The following is an 18932-nucleotide window of genomic DNA, read 5'->3' on the forward strand; positions in this document are numbered from 1 at the left end:
CTCCTCTTGAAGAAAACTCACCAAAAAGTTTGGTGATTATTCATCCAGGGGGAGAGAAGTTATAAGCCGCTCAAAAAGAAGTCTTCCTATGGGTTTAGCAACTTAACCATAACTACACGGCCGCTACCATGGGCCATTTAATAACAATACATATGACAGCCAGATGAGAAAAATCAATACAAAATCCACCCACACTATTAATTAGCCACTGTTTCATAGATAACCTTCTTATTGTTTGGGTGCAATATGGACTGCAGATGAGATCTGCTTAATTAGGCATATTTAGCCAGTGGTGGCAATTTACAGACCGTAAATCTCAATCACCGGTGGCCTAGTGGGGCATACCTGGTAATTTTAAGTACAGTAGGAAAGCAATAGTCACATGGCTCACGCTTGGCATCTCACCCATGGGTGCCCATGTTTGGCATGACACAGAGGCTGGTGTACTGCGGCATTTGTGGATATTGTAGTAGACCATCGCCACTGAAAGGCGGCTCGGGTGATGGAAGAACCAGCCAAATGCTGATCACTTAACACACACAGGCCCTCATTACGACCCTGGCGGAAAGCGACTGACCGGAGCGCCACAGCGTAAATAGCGTTTCCGCCATTGCACGAAGGAGCAAAGTGCGGACCATTCCGACCCATCGGGCACGAGCACCACGCCACGGCGGAAGTGCAAAGTCCGCGATGGCGGAAATGACCCCAAAACGGCCCACACCGCCGCCGTACGGCGCCCTAGGTGCAATACCGCCACCCCTCTTAGCGGTCACCGCAGTGTGCGCCTACCGGAAAGTACGGTGCCCGGAAATATACGGAAACGGAAGTTAAAACATGGGCCCGGAACGGGAAACATCCCGGCGTACACCTATAAAAACACTAAAACCACACAACCACTAAAATCACTACCCTGAAACACACCCCAACCCGTCAACCACCCTAGCGAAACCAAGAAAAATGGGAAAAGTAGCGAAGAAAGCGTGCGACCGCAAGCGGCAGGTCCACTTCTCCCGTGAGGAACTCACCGTGCTAACAGAGACCCTCCAGGCGAATGCTGCCGTCGTCTTCTCCACGCAAATGACCAGGACGGCACTTGCAAACAAGAAGGCCATATGGGCTCTGGTGGCACAGCGGGTAAGTGCGGTGGGGACCGCACCCCGCACCCCACAGCAATGCCGCAAGCGATGGGACGACCTGCGGATACGCGTCCGCAGCATACTCTCTGCCAACCGCAACATTGCCACAGCCACCGGGGGAGGTCCTGAATCACCCATCAAGTTGACCCCCTGGGAAGAAATCTGTGCCTCCACCATCGGAATGGAGAGCATAGAGGGAGTCGGAGGGATGGAGAAAGGAGTGCAGACATCCGAAGATTCAGGTAGGTGGGCCAGATAAAACAATGCCAAATCCACACAGTCCATCCATGTGAAGTACCATGCGTCCACATAGTGCAACAGAAACACATGTCCAGGAGAACGTCCACACACATCGGCCTGAAAGCGCACGTCAAAACCCACAATAAATACATAAATAATTAAAAACCCCTAATACACGCACTACACGTGCAGCAGGCACACCCTAACTGCAGGCTGCCAAACAACTGCACCCTCACTCCACACACAAATCAAAGCACCTCCAAGACCCCGACCCAAATCACCCTCAGGTACCACCCCAAAGCATGTGATACAATGCCATTCCAATTCCCACAGACCCATCAATAACCCTCGCCCTCCTTTACTCCACCACAGGGTCCGATCCAAACGACGAGCTACAGGACACCCCTACCAGCACACCTGCAAAGAGGGCCAAGACCAACGGCCAGAGACCCTCCACCTCAGCTGCACGCATCAAGACACGGCAGCAGCACAAATCAGGTGGCAGCACAGAGGAGGGAACATCAACAGGCACCCCAGCAGCCAGCATGCCCACAACACCACCACCACAGGTCCCCCCAATGGATGCCACAGAAGGCACTGCCTCTGGTGGCAGCAGCACCATAGGTGACACCCCATTGATGGCAGCATGCTCGGACACAGAAAACGGGGATGCCGAAGTCAGATCCATCCATGACCTGTCCCAATCCCCCTGTCTGTCCCATCCCGTACAACATGAGGATACCACGCAGGGGCACCCACAAGACGACGACTGGCCATCCCCCACAAGCCCTGTGGCAAGGCAACATGAGGACAACAGCCCCTCTGTGACACCCCCGCAAATGGCCATGGCCCAGCAGAGGCAACAGTCCCTCGACCAGTTGATCGAACAACAGCAGCAACTGGCCACACTCCTCAAGGACCATGCCGATGAATGTGGGGGCACTAAGGCAGACATAGAAACATCAACTGAGACACTTAGGGCAGAAATGGAGAGAGGTACAGAGACGCTAAGGGCACAAATTGAGAGAAGCACCGAGAGCCTGAGGGGGGAACTGCATGCGACGTCCAAAGACGTATGTGCCGAACTTGCCGCAGTGCGCCGTGTGCTCACTGAGCTCTCGCAAACCCTTAGGGACATGCATGGACGTGAGCAGGCAGACACATCATCCGTTGCAAGTTCCGTCCAGGGCAGCCCCCAACGTAGATCTGGAAGGAACCTGCGCTCCACAGGCAGGGGTGCCCCTGATACCCGCAGAGGGGGCATGCAATAGCGACAGCCCACTGACAATGAGCATCTTTGGACACTGGTGTTCGGGGGGGAGGTAGGAGGGTGGAGGGGGTGTGTTGGGCTCACTTGGGTGGCGGGTCGATAGGGTGTTCAACATGATATCACATATGCCATAAAAAGTGCACGATCAACCAATGAGAAGTGTGGACATTGATCTTTGTGTACTAGGCCATCATAGGCGTACAGTCCATATTGTGCATGTCCCAGACACACGCAGTGCCACGAGTCCCGTGTCCATGTATCAGCCACCAGGCGTGAGTGCTAGAAGCATACATCAATGAGATGCTGACGAATTTCACGGGCCTCCGGTGCCTCGCAGACTCCATGAGGTGCTGCCACATCCCCACCCTCATCATGACCATCATCAGGTGCTTGCAGTTCTGCGTCAGGGGGCATGGGCACATTTCTACGTACGCACATGTTGTGGAGCATGACACATGCCATCACCATCTTTGCAACCTTCTCATGGCGGTACAGGAGTGCCCCGCCAGACCTGCTGAGGCAGCGGAAACGGGTCTTCAGTAGGCCGAATGCCTGTTCAATGACTACACGGGTACGTGAGTGGGCATGGTTGTAGTCCTCCTCATGCTGGTCCCGTGGGTTCCGGACTGGTGTGAGGAGCCATCTCTTCAGTGGATATCCAGCATCACCTGTATGTGGACGAGAAACGTATGATGTGGAATGCCATTGATACGTACGCACACCCCCCCCCCCTTCCTGGCAGGTCATTGCCAATTCACATACCCCACATCATCATGCATGTAATGAGACTCACCGAGTAGCCAGGATCTGTTCCCTGCGTGTCGCTCCATGTAGCGTGGTATTGTAGAGTTCCTCAAGACCATAGAATCATGGGTTGATCCAGGGAATCGGGCACAACAATGTGTAATGATCCTGTTGGAGTCACACACCATCTGTACATTCAGGGAATGAAATTGTTTTCGGTTGCGGTACTGGGCCTCCATGGCATGTGGGACGACCAATTCAACATGGGTGCAGTCGATGGCACCAATGCAACCCGGTATGCCGGCAAGTGCATGGAATCCCACTTTTGTGTTGGTTATTTCCTGCTCCGAGCGTGGTAGAGAGATGTAGTCGTCTGCGTGCTTCAGGAGGGCATCGAGCACTTGCAATAGTGTCCGTGAGAACAGTGGCTGAGAAATGCCATGCAACTGTCCGACTGTGTGCTGGTGGGTGCCTGTGGCCAGGAAGTGTAGTACAGACACCACCTTCAGTAGGGGTGGGATGGCGGTTGGGCTATCTATCATGCTGACAAGGTCAGCCTGTGTCATGTCCACAATGGCGGCTATGGTGTCCCGGTCCAGACGGTAGAGGGTGTGGATCTGCTCATCAGTGAGGTTGAACGGATGTGCTCGGAGGCGTGGGATTGCGGGCTGCCTGCGTGGTGGTAGTGGCTGTGCTGGTGGGCCTTGCTGGCCCTGCCTTAGCCTCCTCCTCCTCCTGCGTCTCCTCCGTGCGGCTGGTTGTAGTTGGTGTTCGTCTACTTCTTGGAGTCGGAGCACTTGCAGTGCTATCAGGTCCCCCAGGGCCAACATCGCGAGTCCTGCCGGTAGCATTTCGGTGTGGTTGTGGGAGGAGACTGGCTGTGCAATTTATGTGTTTTCAGGCTGTATGGCCTCCACCTGTGGTGATTGATTCCACCTGTGCAAACTGCTCTCCCCTTTGGCCGAGCACGTCCCGCGCACAACGCTGCAATTCGGGGAATTGTATCTTGCTATTGCAATCATGTATTTGTACCCGATGGCCGTGTAAGATTGGTTGATATGTTCATTCTGCTGTGGTCCCATTGTTTCACATACTATCTGTGCAGTCGCGAACAGACTTGTGAGGGGTCAGTGGAACGTAGTACTCGAGTAACGGTGGGCCCTCATGCATCACTGTACCGAGTTGCAACGACGGGCGGGGCGTCCCATTCGTGGGTGAAGGCAGTTGCCATTTTCACACACAGCCGCACTCGATGGACTAATTAGTGATTTCAAACGGCCACAGATGCCTTTTCGACGTGATGTTGCAAATGAGGAATTCGAAGGGCGGCGCTTTCGGTTTCCAGCTAGCGGCGAGGAGATGCCCACAGGTCTGACTGCAAATGTAACGTTCTATTGTTCTATGTCCTTGAGACAGGGCCCATGGCGAGGGAGCAATGATTGATATGAATAGTTTGGGATGCGCAATAGCTACGTGGGCGATGAGGCCGTCCGTTCCAAAATACATGTTACTTCACAACACTGGAATTACGGGCTGGGGCACTGTGGATTTAGCAGGCTGCATAACGCACAGACTCAATGGATGTTTCTAATGTTATGTGAGTAATTATTCAGGCATTTTGATCCCGGGATGAGGGAATGATGGATGGATGCATGGGCAGGTGATTTGATACAGAGTTTGCCATGTACAGGGCTTCTTGGGATCTATCCGCCTCCCCTACGCTATGTGATGCAGGGCTGCCATAGTGGGACCATCGTCCATCTGGCCTTGTTGAGCCCTCCCTGTCTCGAGGCGCCCTCAGACACTCGTTTGTGATGGTGTTTGCACCTCGATATAGATGGTTATGAGTCGCAAGTGGTTTTGGGGTGGTGATGATCCTTTGGAGTGGGCTAGCATGCATATGGCTGTGGATTTCGTGTGATCATTGAAGTGAGTTGTTGGAATGTAGTTCTGATGGCCATTCTGTTCTTTTTCTTTTCTTTTGGTTGACAGGTATCTCCTCCCCTTTTGCCACTGCCATCTGTATGCCACTCCTGCAGATGGATTTTACTCCCGACACCTGCTGCTTCGTGTTAATCAGTGGAGCAGCATTACGATCTTATGGGACGATCGCCAATGGGCCACATGCCCTTACGCAGTACTGGTGGCTCGGAGCAACATTTCGGCCTTTCAGCTGGACTAGTGCCTCCCCATTGGGACGGCCCTGCGGTTCTGTGCGCTTCCATGTTGCCTTTTCGTACGTGAATGTGGCTCTGTGTACCATGGGGGAACAGGGCGACACACAGGTAGTGGCTGGTCATTTCTTGCGGAAGCAGCCCACAATGGTGATTAGTGTTTTGGAGTTCATGGCCTGATGGCTGTATGGGCTTGGTGATTTTGATGTGCATAAAATTTCTATTCTGATTTGGCCCGTGTAGCGTTTTTCTTTGCAAGTGATGTGGCATATGCCTATTTGGGGGGCGATGTATTGTGAGGAGATCTGCATTGGGTTCCAGCTTCGGGGTTTAGTTGCGTGGTACTGTGCTGTGCGCGTTTGCCTACGAAGCCCAGTGAGGTCAGGGATGGGGGCTGCCAATATGACAGTTTGAATGTTGTCATGCTCAGGGGCGGGGGATTGGGTTTTGTGTAACAGATGCCGGTCAGCCAGGTGGACTGGTGGAATGATGTGATTTTCGGAATATTGCTGGTCACAGGTGCCTGTGTTTGCGTGCGTTTCTTGGTGGGGGACTGTGGTCATGTCCATTGGGATGGCTTCTGTATTCGTGCCATCTGTGCCCTGCAGCTCCCATTGGCCCCTCTTGTGTTTCTTTTGTTCGTTGGCATGCATGGGTGACTTGTACATTTCAATGGTTGCATTGTGGCTTCATTGCACCTACGGGGAGTTGTACTTTGTAGGCAGGGAGCGGTGTACAGGCACTCAGTGGGGCCGTTTACGGTTGATTCGCGATGCCGTACTTCTCGCCATGGCGGAATGGTACATTACGCCATGCCTGATGGCGTTAGGTACATGTCCGCTAGGGTCGGAATTGGCGTACCGTTGCACCATGGTGGTGTTTGCGGTTTGGCATGGCGCGCGCGCGCGTGCTTGGTGCAGTTAGCGTTGGCGTTCACTACGGTGTCGCTAATGGCTTCGTACTTTGCGGTGACGGGTCATAGTCGCACCGAGCGCTATTCGATGGCGGTATTGCATTTCCGCCATCGTTTTTCGATTTCCGCCAGGGTCGTAATGAGGGCCACAGTCTGCCTTTAGGGGGTGGCCTCGACTACCAACCTTAGTGGGGCATCTGTGCTAGGAGCTGAGCATTACCTGCACTTTCCTCAAAGCGCGGGTTGCCCTGCACTTAGGATCTTGGCGCTGATTTTTCTGATCGCACAGAACATCTCTGCAAGACCCTCAAACAGCCTTTGGAACTTGGGGAGTGGAGGTGAAGGCATCTGTGTCTTCCTCCCCGAAACACTGAAAGGTCTTCTTAACATTTATGGGTGACATTTAGCTCAGTGGGTTCAGGTAACCATGGCAGACATCTGTCTATATAATTACTATTGTTATGAATCCCAGCATGACCCTTTCCACCATTCATCATCTGACATTGATACAATGAGTGCCAATGAGGGGGGTAATACTATAAGAAGCAGTGTAGTGTGCAATATATCTAGCCGGTAAGATAAAGAAGGTATTTCGGATTTGCTTCTTGTTCATCTGGCACAACCAGTGAGGAGGGGGTTCATTTATGGTGCATATATGAAGACGGCTGCAGGTTAAGCACTTCTTATATGATGAAACAAACTTTCAATTAACCTCACTTCTGTACTGAGATGAGGAGGAACACTGGAGTAATGAGGAATACTTCTAGGAATACTTCCAGCAACCAAAACATGCAGGCTGGTTGTTGGAGACTGCCTATTGGTACCTGAAGTACAAGTTAGAGCAAGGACTAGATAATTTGTCAAGCCTGCCTCCAAAGAATAGAGAGTGAAGTTTGAATGCTGGAGAGCGAGACACATGGGGAGAAGCTTCTGACCGGCATGACAGTGAAACGAAGCCATCTTCTTTAGAAGTGCTGTCAAGAACAGGGAGACCACGAGAAACCAGAGAACATCCAAGTTCACAAGAGACATAGGACTGCTCCTGGAAAGAAGCCGCGCAACCTGACTCACCGAAACTGAAGCTGCCTGGGTCCATGACTGTGGCTGGTAACCGAAATTCAGAGGCTGATGGTACATGAGCCACCTCTATCACACAAGTGGATTTCCTAGCTAATCAACACAACACTGCTATTTCTCATGCCATCAACATACTCGTACCCGCTCAAAGAACACAAGCCCAAACACGCTAAGTTCTCAAGGCCATGGTTCACCTCAGGGCTACACACCTTGAGGGCTGAGAAACGTGCCATCAAAGCATCATTGCACAAACACCCCTCAGCCTACAGCAAATCCCATTTTGCAGCCATTTCCAAGACTGATAAAAAATGTATTTGAGCAGCTGAAGCAGTTACCCAAAACTCCTGTATCACAAATGCTGAATCCAACACTCAATAACTGTTCAGGATCTTAGGAGAACTTGCATCACCAGTCTCCCCTCTAACGTCATCAAGAATGAGGCCTGGTATAAAAATTTCCAGAATGCTCTGCTTGGCAACATTGCCTCACTACAGAACAAGATTCAGCTGAAACAAGCCAACACAAACCGAGCAGCCGCCTTGCCTTCCCCCACACAACCCACACCCATTTCCCACTTTCATTCAGTCTCTGAAACTGAACTTGCTAGCCTCCTTAAAGGCCTAAAGCTATCCCACTGCAAAGGTGACATCTATCCTGCACTCCTCATCAAAGAAAGTGCTGACCTTTTTCACCCGCACATAAATGCGCTCATCAATGCTTCCTTCACCTCATGTACAGTTCCAGCTGATCTAAAAGAATCATGGCTCTCTCCCCTCCTCAAAAACTGTCACTTGACCCTACGATACTGACCAACTACCAGCCAATCATGAATGTCCTATTCTTGCTGATAATCGTAGACTGAGCTGCTTACGTCCAAATAAAGTAACACCTTGAGCAATACCAAATTCTCAGCCCTGTACAGTCTGGTTTTCGCCCTAGACACAGCACCAAAACAGCCTTATTTGACCTCAAGCACCAGCTTGATGAATCCAGAGACTGTAGCAATCTGTCCCTCCTCATGCTCCTTGACCTCTCGGTTGCATTCGACCTAGTCGACCACTCCATCCTATGTCACCACCTCACTACTTCTGCTGCCTCCTCGCCAACAACCATTCATCCAGCCCCACAGCCATCACCTGTGGAGTTCCCCAAGGCTCTTGTGTGGCACCCACCCTCTATAATGTCTACACTAACCCTCTTTTCAACCCCCTGGACTCACTTGACAGCAAGTACACTAACTACACCGATGACACCCAGATTCTCTTCCCCCTCACTGGCAACCACCATACCAACTCCTTGAACGTCAATGGGATCTACAATACCATCCAAACTTGAATGGTGATTCATCTGCTGTGTCTCAAAGACGGGAAAACTGAACTTCTTCTTCTCTGAAACACTTCACAGCTCCCCAAACGCACACCTGACTTCCAAGCATTCATGATTAACAACCATACCATCTTGATCTCTCCGTGTGGGGTCCACCTAGACTCAACACTGAACATGTACCACCATGTTAATGCTATTGCCTCGTAAGCAACCTATACCAATAAACTCAAAAGCCTGCAGACACTTCTTATCCTTCCATAACTGCATTGACATTGCTTGTGCCGTAGTTGGGTCCAAGTTAGATTATTGCAATGCCTTCGTGCTAGGCACCTCCGGAAAAAAAAACTCACTAAACTCCAAACCATACGGAACAATGCCCTCGGAGCTGCTCCTATACCTCAACAAATATCACCAAATCACTGATGCAAGAAGATATGCTGACTGGCTCCCTGTCAGGGAAAGGATACAATTCAAAATCATATCCATTACACATAGATGTCTCACCCACATCGCCCCAAATTCCCTGGCTCACAGACTGTTCAGATCCTCCTCCAACAGACGTACATGCCATGCTTATTGCAACAGACTATTCACTCCAAGATACAAAAGAGCCAAAGCCGGGGGCACCATCTTCCCAGTTGCTTCCCCTATGATCTGGAACTCCCTTCTGGACTGAGAGGTGAACCTTCCTTCCCCCGGTTTCAGAAACAGCTGAACACCTACCTGTTCATTTAGCTTCCCTGGTCCGTCCTCTTGTTCCCCCTACCTGTCCTCTCCCTTTGCACTCTTCTGCCTCTTAACTAGTGCCTAGATGCTCCTAGGCTGAGTGTATTCCTACAAATGTCAAATAAATAAACAAAATAAATAAATACACTAACAGAAATCTAAGTACAAAAAAATATACTACATCTGTAGACACTTGGCAGGATAGCAAACAAAGTGCCCCGGAACGCCAACACAAAGGCGTATCGGACCCAAGGTGGATTGAAGCTGATAACATACGGGTTAAACACCCTAAGAGAAAAATAAGGATGCAAATATATATACTGCATCCATAGACCCTTGGCAGGAGAGTACACCAAGTGTCCGGAAAGCCTATGCAAAGGGGTTTTGGGACCCAAGGCAGACAGGTGATTAATACATGGGTCAAGGACCCTACTAGAAATATAAGAATGCCAATACATATCATAACAGTTGGCAGGAGAGTAAACCAAGTGTCCCAATAAGATCGATATAAAGGGGTTTGGGAACCAAGCGAACCCCATGGACAAAGACAGAATAAGCAGGTTAACAACCAGAAAGAAACAGAAGCACAAAAACAACACAAAAGTGTCCAGAAAACTGAGAATATCAAAAGGAGAGAAAATTCAAGATGTGCTTGGCAGTGGCCAGTATCCCGGGAACAGTGCCTGGCAGGAGAGTATACCAGGTCTGTTCAGTTGGATATTGAGTGGACAAGTGGTTGAAAACCTGCATCAGTAAACAACCAAGGTCTGGGACCCAGATGAACTTGGTGGTTGCCCACAAAAGCAAACAACACAGGTCTGGGACCAAACAAGAGTGACAAAACATATAATCGAAAGCCTGAGGCCAAGAGAAAGTCAGAGACAGTCAAGTGGGATCTGAGATCTGTGTGAAAGAGAAAAGAACTGTAAAAAAGTGAAACCAAGGGTCAATAACCTATTGCCAAAGGAGGAGTGTGACAGCCTACCCTAGCAGGATAGTGTACCTGAATTGGCGCTACATTTTGGTGTTGGATGAACTAATCAGACTCCCCCATTTTTTGGTACTTGGGAACTGTGTTTAAATAAACATACATTGTGTTTTCATACTACGAACTGAACTTTAAAGGTCCATATCCAGAATGAGAAAAGCCTCCTTCTGGATCAAGAAGACACACAGTTTTTCCTTACTTTAGTGTAAGGGATGCAAACCATTTTGGACACAGGACAGTAGACTTTATACATTACAAGACATCCTGACAGAGTCCTTAGTGTTTTTTTTAGGTAGGGCAACCCCTCATAGAAATAAGACAAGGTAGGTTTTTCCTTTTCTATACCTTAATAATGACAGTCTTTGCCAACAAGCATGCCACCACTGTGTGAGACTTGTACTTCTGCACCCTTACAGTCTACATACCAATACAGTAGGAGGAGCCTTATTCTGGCTAATACGGTTAATGTAATAACCGCATGAAGTAGATTCAGGATGTTCCAGAATATATTCATGGTCTATGACAAAGTGAATGTATGTTACTCTAAATAATCAAAATCCAAGGTGAAAATAGTTCAGTTTGTAAGGTATATCCACAACCTGATCAAACCAATAATCCAAGTGGCAATACGAGTGCACGCCTTACAAGAAAAACAAGTTTTATTGAATGCAAATACAGTTTGGGAGTTTTAGACACCGCCTTGGTACTGAATTAACAGCTCTCACCACGCCCAGTAAATCTACAGCTTATATTCATGGAATCCACAACTTTGCATATCAGAAACACAATTTGTCTCACGTTTCCCATTGGTCAACCCCTAAACAACGACCCTAAATATTATATATACATCACTACGCCATTGGCTACTTCCTAATTAAAAGCACAACCCCTTGGCATAAACATATTCTACTCTACTGTGAAAAGTTCCTCCTAATGAGGCAGTAAATTACAAGTAGTTATTCATTCCATTGGTCAAGGAAACTTGGACAGTGTTTTATGTGCACCTCCCTGAAATATCCTCTTATTAAAACAATGGATTCTTCGTGAAAACAGGCACATCTGCACCCCTGGACAACCTCTTTTACCTCATAAATTCACTCCTTGGCAACACCTCCCATCCTGAAACATTTCTCTGTCATGGAATGCTATCCTCCCTATCTGTGTGTGGACCCAAGTGGATTTATAATACAATGTGGCCGTGAACTGCTCCCTGGAATGATTTTTGCTTATTTATTGGTTACACTGCCAGAAGTTCATATAGAACAGCCACAGCTCATTGGGGGCAGTATAGTCTCACTTGGGTTTCCTACTTCAGCATTGCCAAGTTGATATGCCCTGTTCTCACCAGATTCGCCCTTGGAGGTATCCTGCTACTCTATGCATACATAACTAACACTCATGAAAATGTATAATGTCCTTGGCTCCTGCGATTCACTTTTGGTTGTACATCACCCCTTGATCTTAGCGTGGTGCTTGTTGTGTTAGTGCCAAACGTGGCCATCTGCACACTCACTGGGTGTAGGAGAAATATTTCTAGCTCTACAGAACTGTGTACCAACTTCAAATGTTGTTATAATATCCTTTTTTGTTCAATGCTGCACTTCCATCTGACCCTACTTCAAAATGGCTGGACTCTGGCTATCACAGCCTACCCACCTTATGCTACTGTTGTCAATGCTTTATTATCTCTTGTCTATGTTAAAATCTACTTTAAAAACTAGTACTGGCTACTTACACTGACCTACGATAAACTACCAAAGTTCCCTGAATACACAGCGTTACACATTCTATATTCTGCTTTGTGCGTCATTCCACACCCTACACATTTGTATTTGTATTTTATTTATTATAACGCGCAAACCAACAGGCCCGGAGGCATCAGGGCGCAATTTGTACAAGGTTACAGATATGCAGGTATAACAGAGAATCATTAAACATTTACACATGGGATCAGATATGCAGGTATAACCAAGAAACATTATATACATTTACAAGAGGATCTTATATACATATGTACAGTAGTTTCAGTGCCGATAGGTGATAGTAGCGGTCGGCAAGTCAGGGTAGGTCAGGAAGAAGCGCGAAGCCGGCCTTAAAGCTGGTTGAAAAGCCAAGATCTAGTATTGGCTTTGAAGGTATTGAAAGAGTCTTCCGCTCTAATTGTAACAGGGAGGGAGTTCCATAACTTGGAAGCTAAGACGGGGAAACTTGAGCCCCCTGCTTTTTGCAATTTAAATCTGGGGATCGCTAGACAGTGGGATTGGGCTGTTCTTAGAGGTCGGGAGGTAGAATGGCGCGACAGTCGACTACCAAGGTAGATCGGGGCTTTGTTGGCTAGGCATTTGTGCGTAAGGGCGAGTGTTTTGAGTGAAATTCTCTGTTTGACAGGTAGCCAATTTTACTTACTTCTGGTTTCTGTGATGTGGTGGTGTCGGGGAATGTTTAAAGCGGCACGAATGGCGTTGTTTTGTGTCGTTTGAAGTCTGTTCAGGTTCTCTTGGCTGGTGCCAAGATAAAGAGCACTACAGTAATCAATTTTAGCCATAATAAGGGTTCTCGCTAGCGTAACGCTGTTAGACGTAGTGAGGAATGGTCTGCAAGCTGCGATAAGTTTGCATGTGTATGCAGACGCAGATCTGACAGCATTAGTTTGTCGGGTTAATGAGAGTGTGGCATCAAGGAAGAAACCTAACGTTTTGGTATCTTTTGAGACACGAATGATATTACCATCTATGTTGAATGACTGATAGGACGGCTCTAGTCTGCTCAGGCGTTGTGCAGTGCCCAAGATCAGGAGCTCCGTCTTGTCATCATTCAAGCACAACTGATGTTGGGCCATCCAGGCTTGGATGACCAAGTAGATGTCGTTAAGGGCCTTGGTGTCACCTAGATAATCACCAGTGATGGGGATGAGTATCTGGGTGTCGTCCGCATAGTTAGTATAGGAGACACCCAGATAGTCAAGCACATCAAAGAGTGGTTTCGTGAAAATGTTATAGAGTGTAGGTGACACACAAGATCCCTGAGGAACGCCACAGTGAATCTGGGAAGGGTCCGCGGCTGCGGATGGGGCAAAGACTCTCATGGATCTGTTGCTCAGGAAAGATTTGATCCAAGCCGCAGCCGAGGAAGAGAAGTTGGCAGCGGAATGGAGGTGCTCGCACAGGATCTGATGGTTGACCAGATCGAATGCGGCTGAAAGGTCGAGAAGTAGTAGCATTGCTAGTTTGCCTTGATCCTTTAGAACCTCGATTTGAGTTTTAAGGTCTAATAATGCGGTCTCTGTCCCGTGTCTGGGGCGGAAACCAGATTGTCGTAGACCTAGCAAGTTATTAGTTTCCAAGTAATTTTGGATCTGAAAGTATGCGGCACGGTCTAGGATCTTGAGCAGAAATGGTACAGTGGTGATAGGTCGGAAGTTAGTGGGAATGTTAGGGTCTAGGGAAGGTTTTTTAAGCAGTGGGATAACCCAAGCGTCCTTCAGATTGTCCGGGACGATACCTGTTTGAAAGGAAGAGTTGATGAATGCCGTGATGAATGGGGCCAACTCATGCGCTGAGTCCTTGATAGTAGAGGCTGGGCACGGGTCACCTTGGCAGTTAGTTGGTTTAATTCTAAGAATTATATTTTCTACCTCTGCAACGGTAAGCGGAGAGAATGCGAATGGTGTGATATTGGCAGAGTCTGGCAAGGGGGCCTTAGTGAGGGGAAGAACGCGGTTGTCGCGCTTCAGGCTGTCCTGTTTATCTTTGATTTTGTCTTGTAGTGTGGAGATTTTATTTAGTAAGGCTGCTTGGATGTTGGCACACCATTTACTATCTTTCACGCATGTGTCAGGGGGGGCGACTGGAGTTTCAAGCTCTCTTAGGATTTTAAAGAGTTCCTTGGTGTTCGAGTCGGCTTGTATAATGCGGTTGTTGAAAGATTCCTTTTTTGCCGTGATGATGGCATCTTTGTAGGAGAATGAGGCTAGAAGGAAACTGTCTTTATGCTCGTCTGAGGGGTGGCTTTTCCATCGATTTTCGGCACAGCGTTTAGCTTTGCGGAGCAATCTTAACTGTGGTGTGAACCATGAATTAAGATAAGCTTGAGGTTTAGCCTTTCTAAGTTTGAGAGGTGCTATAGAATCAATGGCAGTTCGCATTGTTTGGTTGTAGGTGTGTGCTAGTGAGGTTGGATCAGAGTAAGAGTTGGTGGCTGTGTTAAGGGACGGGAGTAACAATGGGAGGAGTTTCTCCTTGGTTATATCTTTTTTGCTTCTAGTTGGGAGTGCTGGGGCTAATGGTGACGGGATTCGTGGTGTGGCTTCAATGTTGAAAGTTATAATGTGATGGTCGGACCATAGACAGGGGGTATTGTTAAGGACCTTGATATTGCAATTGGAGCCAGCTACCCAGTCAAGTGTTCTACCTTTAATATGGGTAGGCTCTTGGATGCTAAACCTGCTTAACTCCCCACTGAATTCTGCACTTAACCTGCATCTGGGCCACTCTCAGCGACCTCGGTCCAGGGCCCAGCCACTCTCCACTTGCACTGCCCCCCTGGCTCCCCCTGCACTGTGGGACTGTCACTGTATCCCTACAGCCCCCTGCCCAGCACTTGCTCTGCACTTACCTCGCACTTGCCACCAGCTGGCCCCTTTTATTTATTATTTATCATTATTATTTCATTACGCCACTTACCTTGTACTGCACTTTTCCCCCCACCTCCTCCCCCTGCACTTTCTCCTTTTTCCCCTTACCTCTGCACTTGCGCGATCTGAATGACACCTGGCCTAGTAGGATCGCTTGTCCGTCTTCCCCTTGTTTCCCTCCCTCCCTGCCTCGTCGCGCCTTGAAACACTTGTGTATAGGCGCGTTACAAATACCGTATCATATCATATCATGTATAGGGTAAGGCCGAGGTCAGATAGTGCGTTCTCCAGGTCAGAGGCCACAGGATCTTTTAAGTCACCAAGACCTAAGTTAAGGTCGCCTAGGATGATTGTTTGCGAATTGTTCTTTGTATTGTTGAGGAGGAGCGTGGAGATTTCACTGACAAAGGTTGGTGCGGGTCCTGGAGGTCTATAGATTAGGTGCATGGTGGCTGTTTGGTTAGGTGTGAGTGCTAGTTTGACAGACAGCAATTCAGCTGATGTGAGTTTGGAATCAGGTAACACTCTTAGGTCAAGAGTATTTTTATGGATGAAGGCCACACCGCCGCCTTTGGAAGAGGCGGTGGAGCGGTCACATCGTGTGATGCCGTAGTTCGGCGGTAGGGCTAACGCTAGTAAGGGGCCATATGCGGCATGAAGCCATGTTTCGGAGATAGCTATGAAGTCAAGGTCAGACGTGGTGATGAGGTAAGCTATGTCAAGTGCGTGTGCAGTGAGGGATCTAGCATTAATAAGGGCACCTTTGAACATGGGCAGTTTAACCTCGGTGGTGGTGGGTTTGCATGTGGTGGCAGTTGACAGAGATCCAGGAGAAAGGGGGGTTTGTTTCCTGGTGATGTGACGGACGTGGCGTAGGCGTAGGCGGAATCTGGTGCCTAGTCTCTTATTTCTAAGAGAGAGGGGGCAGGGTTGGTTAGGTGTAGGTTTCCTAGCAAAGTGATCCAACCATAAAGCTGGGTCGTTGAGGTATTGGTTGGTATGGCCTATAGCGGGTGCTGCCGGGCTCAACCTACTAGCTGTGACCTTCTTTGTTCGTCTTGTTCTACTCTGCAACATTATTGATATTCTGCCTTTCATCTTACAACTCTTCTTTCAATGACAGGTACACTTGCGTAGGTAAACTAAAATGGCAACTACTGCTTTAAAACCACAGGCTGCTCCTGATTTATAGAATTTGTGCAGGCCGAACATATTCCCATGTTTCAGATGTTGGACATGCATCCCAACATTCCCCCCTCTATTTAATTTATTAACTACCCTATTTGCTTCCCTCTCCCTGTCAAAGCACACCAGCCTTGCTTCCCTTTCCCTGTCATATTCACCTTTAGGTATCCACATCTGGGATACATTATGCAGGCTACCTCTACTTTGGGTGTACTGATCTATTGTAAACTTTATGAAACAACACCCTCCATCTCCTGCACAATCTACCCAATACTCATTATCATTTTCCGGATTGGGTGGGGAATATAAAAGCGTGCCTGGGGACCAGCAGCAATGGGAATCCTGATTCTTTTACTGTCAAGCACGGGTTTCATGAGTCTGTTTGTGTGTGTATATTTTTCAGGATGTTTGTGGCTTCATCCGTTCTTAGGATTAAGGATGTAATAGAGGTACTTTGGTACAATGATTTAGTACAATAGCGTAGAATGAGCTGACAGGAGCAGAAGATAACAAATAACATGACAACAATGGGCACCAGTACTTTTATTGTTAGGCCCAACAATGATTGAAGCCAGGATAGCCAGTCTTTGCTGGATGCCCCTGATTCCTTTTCAATTTCTACCCGTAAATTATGTAGTGCCCCAAATGGTATGCCTAAAGGACCCATTATGGGTGTCATTTGGGGGTATATAGGCAGAACAGGAAGTACCTATCTTTGCGCACTCGCCTCCTTCCATAGCAGCGAGGAGGTAGAGTACGTGCCCATTCTGGAGGGTCATGAGCCTGATTGCTTGCAATTCTTCTTTTGCAGCATTAAGGCCTAACTTGGTATCATTGGCTATCTGTGTGAGCACCTACCTTGTTATCTGCAGCCATTTAGAATTAGCTGCAGCCTGGATACCGGGTACGAGGAGGGAACAAAATAATGTTTCTGCTTTGCTGAATAGGCGAAATTGAACAGAATAGACTTCAGTTTCTCAGAAGAATACATGGAAAAATAATAACACTTTTTTTACACGTTTTAGTCCGTGTCCAAGTGACTTGAGAGATTTTGTGTGCATCCGCTCTATTAGAAAGTAAATTGATCTATGATATTTGTGTTGGGGAACAAGGGTAGTTGGGTAAGGGACAGCAGTTATTATACAGTGGCCTTCAGGCACAATAAGTACTGGGCAGTGGAGGGTTGTCAACAACCATACACCTTTCCTTGATGGTGGCAGCTGTAAATAGGCATTCGGGCCACAACTCCAAAAGATGTCCATAAGGGCAGTGGTGCCCCCTTTAAGATCTGGTATCACCAATGTCTCTGCACAGTTATCATTGTCCCCTACAGGTACACCGTCATCTACACCATTGCTGCTGAAACATTAAGAAAACTCTGTAAGTATCTGCACTTTAGTTGGTCTTTCCTTCTGGCTGGCCCAGGTTAGCTTGTGAACGAATTGTCCCCAGATATCATAACACATTTTATTAATGTGCCCTACCACTTCTTTGTCAAAGGCAACTGCGGTCTCAGTTTACATCTCACATCGTTCTCTTTGCCTTGTCCAGAACACTCATCTTTATTGGCTTCTATTAGTGTTGCCTGTACTCTATGTCCTTGAAATAACCCTCTCACTCTATACAGCCAGATTGTGCAACTTGAGGGGGCAATGATTTGGAAATAAACAGTTTGGGGTTGCCAGATGTGTGTGGAATGTTGGAGCACAAAAAACAGGACTCTTTGTACATTACCTAAAATTAGTAGATTTAGTACAAAAGTATTCTTTTTGTCTTTACAACATTTTCTTTCACTGGGACAAAGATTGGGAGTCACTTTATACTCTTGTAGAGGAGGAGGTACCCATCTTCTCCCTAGTCCTCGCTCCCTTGCCCCCATCATATTAGGATGACAGACATGAGCCATGATGGGGAACCCCTGCCTGAATTCTTGGAATATTCCTGTACCACATCGAGTATATGAGAGACCATGTGCACTTAGACAACCCGTCAGAGTATACTCACAAGCTGTCATAGTGGAGGAAAGGTACCAAGAACAGTGTACTTTGCCGAGCTGTTTGTGGGGTGAAATAGCCTGGATGTCATGAATCAAAAGTAATTTTAAAAGATGTAATTTTAAATGCCTTTAGGTACAAGTTACAGGCTGTTTGTAGCAAGGGACTGGGGTATTGATTTATTCAAATGTGAATCCAAGCTCTCCTCCCTGTTGCCTTGGAGAGAGAGGCCTGGCTGCCTTAAATGTCAGTTCTATTCCTTAAAAATACAACAAATAAACTGTTCTTAGATGGGAGACACTGGGTGGACCAGATAAGATTGGGTCTGTTCTCCAGCCCTTGTGACCTCTGGGTCACAGACTCCATAAAAATGCATTAGTTTAGTCATTAGACCTTGGAGGGGCTGGCTAATCTAAACACAGATCCTTCTCTTGACGTCTGAACAGGAGAACTCAAACTTTAAAAAAGGTGAGGACCAGAGCAAAGGAGTAGTGGAGCTGCACATTCATTTTCAGTGAGAGAATCG

General features: G+C 47.9%; 1 protein-coding gene across 1 annotated transcript in view; it reads left to right on the plus strand.

Moving 5' to 3' along the window:
• The window catches only part of LOC138498150 (fish-egg lectin-like), a 118344-nt gene that overhangs the window by 35693 nt on the left and 63719 nt on the right, over positions 1–18932 (plus strand). The gene's annotated exons all lie outside the window — the stretch shown is intronic.

Source organism: Ambystoma mexicanum, chromosome 5q (genome assembly GCF_040938575.1).
Source record: "Ambystoma mexicanum isolate Mex_15411 chromosome 5q, UKY_AmexF1_1, whole genome shotgun sequence".
NCBI classification, from domain to species: Eukaryota; Metazoa; Chordata; class Amphibia; order Caudata; family Ambystomatidae; genus Ambystoma; species Ambystoma mexicanum.